Here is a 12,943-nt window from a genome sequence, read left to right on the forward strand (position 1 = left end):
CCACTGTCATATAATCACCCCACTGAGTATAGATCTAAAAGAATTTCCAGACTCGGGGTCCATGTTTAAGCATGAGCCTCCTCTGAATTGCTGCAGCTTAAAATAAACCTGTTTCCTAAAAATTCCTCAGGGTCCAGGCTCAACTCTCCTACGTCAGTACCTCTAGGCGCTCGTTAACAGTGACTTGTAAAACTGCTGTCCTGATAATGATGTGGACCCAAGAGGGAGAGGAGCTCTGATGGCAGCCGACCGAGGTCCAGCCTGCACGTCAGCTTGGTCACTGCTGGCCTCGCCAGAGCCTGACCTGTGCTCACGGCTTCAGCAAGGAGAGCATCCCCAATCCTCACAGCTCCTGGTCCAGCAGGTAGGATGACCATGGCCAGTCAGAGAGGCAGGAAGAAGAAGGTAACAGTGAGTCACTCCTCACCACCAGCTGGAAGCCTGAGGTCCACGGAGGTGGATGGTTGTCTGCAGGCTGGGCCTGAAGCAAGGAGCGTCCATGGCCCAGTCTTCCTGGATGTGGTCAACAGCTGCAGAGCGGTTATCTCATGGTACTGTGGGTGGCCAATTCTCCTTCAGAGGCCACACCCTGCACATGAAGACAGAGAACCTTGCCTGGCGGGGACCTTCATCACCAGGCAAAGCCTAGTAGACCCAGCTCACAGAGTCCATGCTGAGAGGGACACAAAGTCTGTGTCACAGGCCAGGCTCCATGCCCTGTCCCTTGAACACCTCCAACATTAGGGTCGTGATGGCCTGGGCTTCATCACACACAGTCACCTGTAATGCGGAGTCTTTCCCATGAGCTCTGAGAATCACAGCAGCGAGGAAGACCAGTCACCTCTGCCAGCCCAGCTGGGAGACCTGCCTCAGTTCTGAACAGAATCCGTTCCCACCTCAGATTACAAACAAAACCCGATTCATTTTCTATCTGCCTGTTTGTAATTGTTTCTTTGCTTTGATTTTGAGGTCAACAAAATATCTCAATCACAATTAAAGAAAATGCATTAATCTATAATATAGTCAACTGGAGAAAATCAGTTTCTCTGTATGTAGAATCCCAGCTGGTCTTTCTCATAAAGATGCAAGAGTCACTGCCTCTGCGGTGTAGACACTTTCCACATAACACTATTAGGTGTGCTGTGACTCGAGTTGTCAGCATTTTTCTGCCATTGAAGCATGCCATAATTAACTACATAACTCTTTTTTGCGTCACCTAAATTACTGTTAAATGCGCTTTCTGCACTATCTCTCTGAAAAACATGGTGAGTCGATCAGTAGGAACAGCGTGTTATTACTCAGACCAATGCTGCCTGGGAGTGAGCTCCGGGAACCACAGTAGGAGGAGGGAAGCCTCCACCACCCAGCCTGCGAGCTGGGTCCCTCTGCAACCCCGGCTTTTGCCAACTGGACAAACCAGCAGCCGTGATTAGTTCCCCAGTACTGCCCCAAGATGGAAAAGCAGAGCTGGACACACCTGACCATAAGTCATGAAATAGAGAGGTGCGACCCTTCTTGTGAAATTGTTTTAGCTTTTTTGGGCAGGTACAGAGTGATGTATTTAATACATGTAAACCATGTGTAATGGTCAGATCAGGATGATTGGCACATGCACAACCTCTAATGTCCATTATCCCTTTGTGTTGGAAAGATGAATTAAAGCCAGGCATTAGAGATCTCTGAAACCAGAAGGCACAGTCCATGTCTAACATGATTTCACATGTTCTGAATCTTTCCAACACAAAGGGTTTGTCCTGCTTGGTCTCCCGAGGTCTGGATTAGCGACTCCACAGCCACACTCTCCCTGTTCTGTGGACTTCCTCACTGGACGAGAGAGAAAGCCCAAGCAGCTGGTGCCCAAACAGGGACCTGAGGTAATCCTGTAAGACAGGGTGTGGCCCCTCGCAGAGTGGTGAGAAAGGGGAAATGCAGAACCTACCAAGTTCCACCACCGACTCGCAGCTGCAAGTGCTGCACACTGGCTTAGATACTAGAGGTTTAACCCTGAATAAGAGAGAAGCCCAGTGGTTCTGGGACATTGTGACGGACACCAGTCCATGGATACGTGCTGCTGATGTTTCTGATCCTAGGATTTGGGACAAGATAATGGCAAATGTGCAGCAAGCCAAAGTGAGACAGGGGTGTACTTTACCACTACATTTTTTCCTATTGTGACCACCATTCAGCAAAGTTTAGGGGGCCCTGCGACAGACCCTTGTCATATAATGATGTCCCTGAGGGAAGATGGGGCTGTGAAAGATAGGTGTAAAAAAGCAGGCACGAGCATCTCCCTCAAAGCAGGCAACCACAGCCGGCACAGGAAAGCAGGGGCGAGAATCTACCCCAAAGCAAGCAACCCCCACAGGTGCAGGAGGGGGACAGACAGGAAACGGTACCTCTAGCCTTCATGTGCAGGAGGAGGTGGCCACAAATGGTGCAGGTGCGCCTTCTACAGACAGCAGAGATCATACCTCCCCTGAGTCATGGCAACTGCCTCCTCATGAGGAATCGCCAAGCCAGCCAGGGACTGGGACAGTCAGAATGGCAAGGCCGCGGGACAGGCCCTAGTCATGGTCTCCCCGAAGCCCATTCCAGGAGGCTAGAGGTCCTTTTGAAGGTCCATGTAGGATAGGAGAGGAGAAGTGGGGTAGGAACACAGCCTTCCCAGCCAACAAGGCCCTGCTCTCCTGTGCCTGCTGCTGTTGCCTGCGTTGAGGGAGATGGTCGCCCCTGCCTTTTTACACCTGTCTTTCACACACACCCTGCCTTTTACACCTGTCTTTCACACACACCCTGCCTTTTTACACCTATCTTTCACACACCACAGCGCCCTGCCACTTGGTACCTGCACACGTTGGTACCCTGAAGGAGTTAGAAGGCAGTAAAAGAGGATGGGCCCCAGGGGTCATTTGCAGAGCAAATGCTCAAATCACTCAGTCTTGAACTTTATTGCCCTCAAGACTGGGAAGACCAGGCCAGAGCAGCTCTTGAGCCCACATCACATGCTTGTAGAACAGGCCTAACTCAGGAACTCGAGTAGGGCAAACCCTGCAGCTCACCTGAGTCCACCAGTACATACGCAGCTGTGCGTGTGTGCACCTGTCCATGTGTGCATGTGTGTATGCGAGTGTACAGCTCTGGGCCACACAAAGGTGGTGAGAGAGGACATTGTTGCCCTTCTCGGAATCACAGAGGACAAAGTATTGAGCTTCACAATTAAATGGAGGTTGAATTTTGACGTTTTGACAAACTCCTCTTCGTCGGCCATGCAGTTGACAGGAGCATAGGTCTGCTTTCCGACCACTGACACGGAGGATCCCTGGACTGGTTTCCATGCACTGGAGCAGGCTGCACAGGGAATGCACACTGGGCCTCTGCAGGTCACTTTTCAGGCACACTGTCCTCAGATTGGTGAAACTCATGAGGTTTTGCCTTAATGTCCTGAGAGCCCTGAGTGGAGCTTCCTGGACGGTTCTGCCAATGCTGCTGATTTTGGAGGGGTTCCTTGGTTGTGGCCTCACGGTGATGAGCCCTCCTTGGACCAGTGAGAGACTAATCATCATCTGCTCCTCCTTGGAAAAAAGCACACAAAGTAGCTGCTGATTCGATTTGAATTGTTGGTGATACTCCCCCGTGAAATCCCCGGGGCCTGGACCTTTCTCTCATGAGACTTTAACCTAGACATTTGCATTGGCTATTTCATCTTGGGGAGTTGGTTTGTCATTTTTGAGGACTTGATCCGCTTCCATTAAGGTGTCCGTCCACTTAGCAGCCTGAGGCTGGATGCTACACCCTTCCCCTCATACGTGCCTTTCACGTGTCTGGCTCTGACCAGCTGAGTTAAGTTCAGTGAAGGACACCATGCATCTGGACCGGTTTCCCCTGTCGCATGTGAGAGTCACCTTTCAGCACTGCGTTTTGCTGTCCTTTCCCACAGAGGTGCCCTGCAACTTTGTGCCCATTCCATGGCTGATCCCATCCCCTGGGGGCGTCTCTTCTGTCCCCCAGACCATCTGTCTGTCCTGGATTGTGTGGACTTGCAGTGACATTGGGCCTGGTGGTGCCAGTTCTCAGCACCCTCCCTCTCCTGCTGCCCACCTCCTCCTCTGCCTCTGTCCACTACGTAGACTTCTGTGGGCATCTGTCTTCCCAGAAGCCCTTGAGAATCAGTTGGTTGATACCTACAAATAACTAGCTCTGATTTTTAAAAATAACATTTACTTTTTAGTTGTAGTTGGACACAGTACCTTTATTCTATTTGTTTTTATGTGATGCTGAGGATGGAACCCAGGGCCTTGCACGTGCAAGGTGAGCACTCTGCCCTGAGCCCCAGCCCCAGCCCCTGGCTGTGATTTTGATTGGGACTGGGATTCACCTGGAGATTAAGTTGGGAATCACAGGCCCCATGATGATACCAGTCTTCCTGCCTGTGGCACGGGACGTCTCCCCTGTACTCAGGCCTTCCTTGATGTCTTCTGCAGGCCTCGGCTCTGGGAGCTCCATCCTCAGGTCTGCTCAGGAGGAGCATTCTTCCCTGGGTGCCTGGGTGACAGCCTGTGGGGACTCCTTATGCCATTGGCTCGAGTGGGGGCACAGGGCTTTGATGATGGCACCGCAGCACGTGGCCTGCACCAGCGGCCCCTGCCCTGGGCCAGGGTCGGGGTCAGGGAGGGCGTGGTGTGCCTCTCCCCACAGGCTGGGCTGTGGGTACTGGTGGAGAGCTGGCCTGGGGCACTGTCTGGCACTGCACCTGGGCTCAGGGTGGGAATGGGTCCTCCCAGGTCTCTGCTGCACCCTTCCTCCTGGCCGGGCCAGCAGACTTCTCTCAGATTGCTTGTCTGGTCTCTGAGACGTTCTGGTTCTAGGTTCCGGGACTCTCTGGTGTGGGAGGTGACCTCGCTGGATGATTCATATTCGCCACAGGATGGCCGTAGCAACCTGCGCCCTCCTGAATCATGCCTGACAGATCGTTATCCGGAAAAGCAGGCGTCTTTATTTCTCATCTTTTTAAATTCAGTATTCATGAATTTCCTTTAATCTCATCCTGGGCAATTTTTTTTTTGAAGTCTGCTTAAAGCCTGAGTAATTGGCTTCTGTTCACACCAAAACTGCGAGCTACCTTTTATTTTCACCACCTGTTCTCATACATTCGTAACCTGAGTTTTAGTCACAGCATTTCAATTTTTATGGGATTTTAAGCAGTATAGAGCATATAGCAATATATTAAAGTTTTTTCTTCCATTTTTAGCATGCAGACAAATAAATAAAAAACTAAGCTTCTCACTTTATTTACCTCCCTACCCATTCCGCAAACAGCCGTGATGCTTCAAGCCCTGCACCGGCTGAGAGGAATGAGACTGTTCCGGAGCCTAGGGAGCAAGCGTCTGCGAGATAGGGAAGAACGATCCTGCAGGCACTGTGAACGGGGTCCCCAGCTCATAAGTAGTAATAAATGCACACTTGATCTTGCGCAGATCGTCACCAACTGCATTCCTTATGTACTCATATTTCTGTGCTGTAGAAGTGGTCTCTAAGTACCTTTCCAAATAGCGATCTTAACATTGACTGTGAATGTGTGAGTCGTTGCCTGGCCAAGACCTTTTACTGTCTATTGACCTGTGTCCATCCCAGCGCCTGGGCATTCATCTGGACACCTGCCCTTGATGCAGCTCCCAGCATTCACGCAGCATCCTGGGCTGCTCCAGGACTCTCACTGCAAAGACCCTCTGCTGCTGTCCTCTGACACGGTCAGCCTCTGCCTGAGCAGCAAGGACAGCAGTGCAGAATGGGTCCTCGGGGAACCGCGGAAGGAACTGAATCCCATCGCACTTTCCAAGTGAAGCAAGCAACATGGGAAGTGATTTCTAAGGGGCGGCGTATAGCAAGTGCTGGATGAGTAGTGCCTCAGGTTGCCTCATGTTACGCTGTAATGCAATTGGACTTATAGAGCAAAGACGCAAAAGCACAGCACCCTCCAACGGCACGGAGCAGGTACACAAGACACGGACGCTGCAAGTTTTCTAACAGTCCAGAGGTCTTGAGTCTCTTCACGGTTTTCAGACTTCTCTTCCCCTCCATTGCTCATATGGATTTCATTTATTTATTATTGTCATTCTATTCGTCTATTTATTTATCTATTTATTTTGGCTTTTATTCGGTTCACCAATATTTTGTCCACCTTCCTTTCTTCTGCTGAGCTCAATGATTTTGTTTGTCTGTTGAATTTTGAGTCCTAAAACTGTCACTCGGGGCTTTTTCTGCCCGAGTCATCCCTCCCTGTCTGAGTGTTTGCAGTGCTGTTGGGAGCATTTCAAGATGGTGCCGTAAGTGGTCAGGCCTCACACCTATCCCATCCCTAGCCCTTCTGATTTTGAAACACAATCTTACTAAGTGGTTTAGGGCCTCCCTGAGTTGCTGGGGCTGTATTTGAACTCGTGATCCTTCTGCCTCAGCCTCCTGCGCTGCTGGGATGACAGGCCTGCACCCAGTTTTTCCCTCTGAGCAGTGTGAGACTTTTCCCTGTGTGCACCGTGGCTTTCTACCAGGCTGGACACTCTGTGTCTGCTGGGGCACTGTGGTCTCACTCCAGCTGGGGTCCTTTGAGGACACCCAGCTCAGCACCCTGTCCTCGGGGGGACACTGGAGTCAGGACTCATGGTGAAGGCCTGCTCCTCCCTCCTCCTGGCCTTGGCTCCGACTCCCTGGCTGAGGGTCTGCAGCGCTAGGGCTGCTCCCAGTGGTCCGCAGCAGCCCGCAGAACCTCGGGGCTCACCAGACCAGAGGGTGGGTTCTGGGACCAGGGCCTTGGCCCTCGCTGGTGTGGGCAGGGAGGTTTGGCTGCTCCTGTGGAGTGTTTGTCTGGGGCATCCGGCACGGCTGCCTGCCTGTCCTGGGCTGGAGAAAAGAGCTTTCTGTCACCTTCTGTTGGGGCTTTCCTAGGCTCCGACTGGGGCTTTGAGGCTGTGGCTCCTTCTGCTCCAGGGCTACCCTGAGCTGGGCCAGCAGAAGGCTCCATGTAGGGCAGTTCCTTGGCCCCTGGCCCTGGCTGAGCCTCTTCTCTCCCCCTCTCCTTCTCATGACCTTTACCTGATGTCCATGGCTTTTAGTTCTCTCAAATCAGGGGTCAAGAAAAGGATTTCTACCTTAGTTCCTCTGAAACAGAAGGATTGAGGCAGGCGTTGAAGGCACAGAGATCAATCTAAAGTCAGTGCAGCAGCATCCGTATCTGCATCATTTCCTGACAGCTTTGAAACTGCTGATTGGACTCACAGAGCTCAACCCAGATCAATTAGTGTGTGTCTAGAGAATGCACACGGCCGTAAATATCACTTTGATAAAAGTAATTAGGCACATTTAGCAGCAAAACAAAATGAATCCATTTTAAATTCAAATGGCAATGATTTAGGGATTATCAGCTCTGGGATGAGATGAATAGTCAAAAACTGAAAGTTCTCTGTAATATTTAGAATTACCATTATTTTTTTCAAGACGTACTCTCAGATGTGATTGAGCAGAGGGAAAAATAAAGAACAGAGCTAGTATCCTAAAATGGTCACTACTTTTACTCAGTAAGTTAATAAAATTAGAAAAGCCAACATTTGATCTAGAGAGCTGGTTGAACTCAGAATTTTCAGCTGGGTGAACGAGGGTGCCCTGAGCAGAGCGTGTGGGTGGGGGGCAGTGCCCCCGGCAGGGTGGGGGAGCAGCTTCCTGCACACACAGCCCACAGGGCTGCCGGGTCACCTGTCAGAGTCCAGGACGACTAACTCCCAAGCACCTGGTGCCCCTGGAAGCAAGGAGGAGGCAGGACACCTGTGGCAGGTCATTTCCTGCCCCTGCACAAAGGAAGCAGGCCAAAAGGCTAACACAGCACTCACCACAGAAAATGCAAAGACAGCCCAGGTTCATGACTATTCCTGTTCAAAGTGCTCTTAGAGTGAGGCAAACCATAATGACTTGATTATATATGCTCTGGATCTTCCCCTGCAAATGCTATGGTTGTAGTATGAAAATAACATTGTGTAATTGGGGCTCATAGAGAAAGATGGTTGTTGCAATTTTTCCTTCACTTTAATAAGACACTACTGCAGATGGAGGATTAAGCTCACCCCTTTTTAAAATTCCAAAGTACTTATTCCCAGGTTCCCTGTGGCTGTCTTCACTTAGCAGACGTGTTCCAGAGAAAGGAAACTGTGGCCAGGACAATCTTACAGCCACAGGTGACTGCAAATGCAGCCACCTTCCAGGGCTCCAAATGTCCTCTAGTGGGGAAGGCAGAGAGGCTGCAGAGAGAGAGGGGGGCGGAGATCAGAGGAGAAGGGAAGAAAGGGGCAGGAGCAGCAGGGGACCAGTCCAGCCCGGGAGTGACATCTGGGAGCCACAAGACATGCATAATGCAGGAAGCAGATGCTTCTGAGGAGCAGGGAGAGCAGTCTCACTCCGTGAGAGCTGAGCACTTCTACATAAGTCCTTTAAAATGCTAATATGATGGTGCAGGGGTTTAGCGCCATTTGAAGACTCAACACCACAGCTGAGCTGTGCTTTGAACAGGGGAGACACAGTCTTTCGGCCTGATTAGGAACTCAGGAGGCAGTCGCCATCATCATGCTAACTCATGTGGACTATTCACCTGGAGGTCTACCTCACCACCACTGAGAGGTCGGAGCCGGCAGTGGGAAAAGACCAACCACCAATTTATTGACAGGAAAATGCCTAATGAATGCTTGAAGTAGGATGAATGCAAGTATTTTATCAACAGGGAGTGGTCTCAGCATACGTGTGGCCCAGTGCTTACCTATCAGAACATCTGAGGCGTGGTTTCTGGAGTATCTACACATAAATTCCCACAGATGCCCAACTCCTTCCATGTGAAACACTGGGTTATCATAAATAGGATGTGATGCTTGCAGTCCATGCTTGTGTTATCCATTTATTCCAGACATGGGCTTTAATTTGTTTTGCAAGGAAAACAGAAGGTGCGAGGTTGGCTACCTCTTGAGGCGTGGCTCTTGAAGGTGGGTACGGTATCCAGCAAGGGGCTGCCCAGCAACCCCCCACTCCTCACTGAGCTCTGCATCCTCCTGCACAGAGTCTATGACTTTAGATAACCGTGAGCTGCTGCAAATCATTCACAGAAAAAGCAACAAATTAATGGAAAGCCAATTAAATACTTCTCTTTTCCACTTTGCCCCCAAAATAAGCCAGTGTCGAATGGCAAGAAAACTGCTCAGTACTCCTAACAGTCAGTAGCACACAACCAAAGTTCTCCATTAGGAAAATCCTCAAACTACAGAAGGAAACATGCATCATGTTTGCAGGTTTGGGGTTTGGGCTGCCCTAACCAGACACCAGCCATCCATTTCCTCCCCAGTTCTGGAGGCTGGGAGCCCGGAGCATGCTGCCTCTGTGACCAGGTCTGGTGAGGGACCTGTTCTGGTTTGCAGATTCCCACCCTGTTTGTGTCCTTATGTGGGGTCAAGAGCTGGAGCTGTGGCCTCTTCCTCACCTCATAAAGGCACAATGTCCTCATGATGACCCCACATTCCTGCACTTTTCTCACCCTGAACACCCCAAAGGTCCCAGCATTTAGGGAAAGACTCAAACAGTCATCATAACAGCATCCCCAAACCGTCCTGATGTGTGGACTATATATACCGAAGGAACTCAAATGACTGTTGGGAAAAAATTACCAGAAATTGGGGGAAACAGACCTCAAAATGTTTCCTCTGAACTTTTTACACATTTCAGAATTACATGACTTATAAATTAATCAGTCCTGCCTGTTCCTGTGTGGATAGGACTCCACGGGGAGCACCTGTCTGTCTGGGGTCGTTACTCACTTCTTCCATCTGGAGTGGCTCACCTTCTCCCTGAGCTCTTGACTATGAAGCTTACCTCTGCGACTAGCCTTTGCCCACCTGGGGCCTTGCTGACCTTTGCTGGCACACAGCGTGAGCACCCTTTTCCCTCCTCCATGCCCCTTGCACAGGACTACCAACCAAATTCTATCCATTGACTAAGCCCCTAAGCCAGCTCCTCCCAGCATGTGGCTGAGCTTCATGGAGCATCGAAGAGAGTCTATCCTGTTGTGACCCCCATGGCAGAGCCAGGAGCATCTGCACTTCAACTCCAGGCCGGCGGACAGTTCACCTTGTGAACATGCTAAAAGCAGTGACGTCTGTGTGGGATTCTGGAGTACCACCACTGTATTCAGTACCTCTGCCTCTTCAGAGCATTCGCCTTCCTTCTCTCCATTGCACTGAGCTATGAGATGTGCACCATGCAACCTGGGAAGACAGGCAAAGCTCAGAACTGCAGGGATGCGATGTCATGACATAAGGAGTCAGAGGCTTATCTTTACAACTTTGTTTGTTTACAACAGAGGTTGGGTGTCAGTGGGGTCCTCTCTTGGTCGGCAAAACACACTGGAGTTTCAGGTTTCTATCCCACCAAGTGTGGCCCCAGGATGTGTTCAAAGCTCAGGTTTGCTCAGGATGGCCCACCCTCCCCCAGATTCCTGTCGCCTGTGACAGAGCCCCCAGTGTTTCAGAGAATTTCTTGGAAGACCTGGGCATTGTACTCCAGGGGGCTCCACTGAGACTCACAGGCTTCAGAGGATTCACAGCATATAATCCCCCCCTTTGTAAGTGACTTAATTAGATTATGTTCAATTGCCCTGTAACCATTGAAAGAACACCTATGTGACATGCTTGTTATCAGAGTCACAGAGATTAAAAATACACCACATGCCCTATTGCCCCAAAGCCTGCGTTCTTATAGAAAAAGAAAACAATAAGGGAAGTGGAACTTTCAAAATTACATGGTAAAATGTTTCAATAGCAATGTAATAGTGATTCCGTGAGTCCCACCTCCCACAGGCCTGAGTTCAGGTCGGCCCGCCCTGTGCTCTGTGGAGCTGAGCAGTTGCCTCACCCTCTGATGTCCAGCCTGCTCATCCGCAAAGCAGCAACAGCACAGCCTCATCAGGCGAGAAGTACCCAAGGCTCTCGGCGTCGGACGCACACTGGGCCTTGACGCGTATCCACCTGAGTGACAGTGCTGTTGCTGCAGGTCTGTCCCCGACCTGTGAGACGGACACAGCCCTGCAACCTTCATGCAACCACTGGGCCTTGTCCAGGCTGGCCCCACCCAGGGAGAAGGCCCTCTCTGGACAGAGGAAGTGCCTGCTGCCCCGAGATCTCGGGCTCGCCACCTGTGAACACCAGCTCTGACCGGGGACGCCTTTGCTGAGGCCTATGTTTTGGGCCATGTGTGAGGACATGTCCATCTCCCTCCAGCTCTGAGGGTGGACCTTCTTCTCACCCTCTGGAAAGAGACACCTGGCCCCTCTCGCTGCCTAGGACTGGCTCTGCAGCTCCCGAGAACTCCCCGAGGCTCCTGCCGCCCTGCCTCCACACACCAGCACCGCAGCCCCCGAGCTACTTCAGACCCTGCCACCATCCCAGGGTTCCTGGACTCAGAACGTCCCCAGAGCTCCCAGTCCTCCCACTCGAAGGGGTGAGATGGCCAAGAAGCTGCCCTTCCATTTGTCCCTGATGCCCCTTCCCTGGGACTGTGCTGACTTCTCTCAGGAGCCTGCCTCTCACCAGGCAGCGCCAGGGCAGGGTCCCGATGGGAGCTGAGACCTGTCCCTCCAGGTGGGAGCTGAGACCTGTCCCTCCAGGTGGGAGCTGAGACCTGTCCCTCCAGGTGGGAGCTGAGACCTGTCCCTCCAGGTGGGAGCTGAGACCTGTCCCTCCAGGTGGGAGCTGAGACCTGAAGCACTGTCCACCCTTGGGCTCTAGCCCTCATGCTGCCTGCATGGCCCCTCTTGCCCCCGTGTTCCAATTCCACTTGACCTGCTGTAACTCCTGGGTCTCCATGGTCCTCGCCACCTCCTGACACTGCACACCACCCATGGTCATCTGGTAGTCAGTTGTTTCTGTGCCTCCCCATACTTACATCCTGTGGTGGTGGCTTCCTCCTGGCTGATCTATTTTCATGTACCCAAATTCCCACACAGTGCCTGATCACGGACTACGCAGGAATACTCGCTGAACAAACTAAGTTGTTAAACAAGTGACGCTCCCAGACTGTTCCTTGCTCCTGGTGACTCCCCAGAGCCCTGGGCACTGAGGCTGCAAAGTGCTGGTGCCCTGGAGCAGGGCAGGCGGAGAGAGCTGGAGAGAGTTCAGCCCAGCGGGGCTTGGCTTTGCCGGCCTCTGCTTCGTCTGCACAGGAAACTCGGGCTGAGTCCTCCTGTCCCCTCTGCGGTCTTCACGTTACCAGGGCACTGCGTTGACAACTCAGAGCAGAAGCTACCAAGTACTCCGCTGGCTCTCCCTGAGTAAGGGCCAGGCCTCTGGCTGCTGAGAACACTCCCTTCATCACACTCTGCCAGCCGCTAAGGCAAGACCCGCACAGGAGCCCTTCTCCTCCTCCTCCCCGTCCCCTCCTGCAGGCTGGCTCTCCTGAACAACTCTCCCTGTTCCCATGTAATCCAGACACACCTGCTGCAGAGCCTGGCCGTGCTGTCTCCGCTTCCTCCTTCATCCACTGCCAGGTCAAGACAGGAGGCTCAGGGCCTGAGGCACCACAGGGACTTTCCTTTAAAGACGTGCCAGGGAGAAGTCCACACGTAGACCCCCACCGGCCCTCTGTCCTGTGTACGCTCACACTCACAGTGAGACACAGCACACGTACCATTTGGAGATTCTAAGTCAAACAACTTCTCGTAAAAATTGATGTTGCATCTTCCAATACTCTACCATGAGGATGTAAGTATCACCAAACAAGCTATTAATGACCATTTTCAGCAATACAGTGCTGTATTTAGATCCTGTGGGCTGGGTTTAGACCACACGGGCTTTAAGTAAAAGCTCTACCAAGGGAAATATCTGACCTGTCCACAAAGAAATAGCAGGGCTCACAGATGTACTTAGGA

The sequence above is a fragment of the Spermophilus citellus genome, assembly GCF_964194105.1.
Source record: "Spermophilus citellus genome assembly, chromosome: 16".
Lineage (NCBI taxonomy): Eukaryota > Metazoa > Chordata > Mammalia > Rodentia > Sciuridae > Spermophilus > Spermophilus citellus.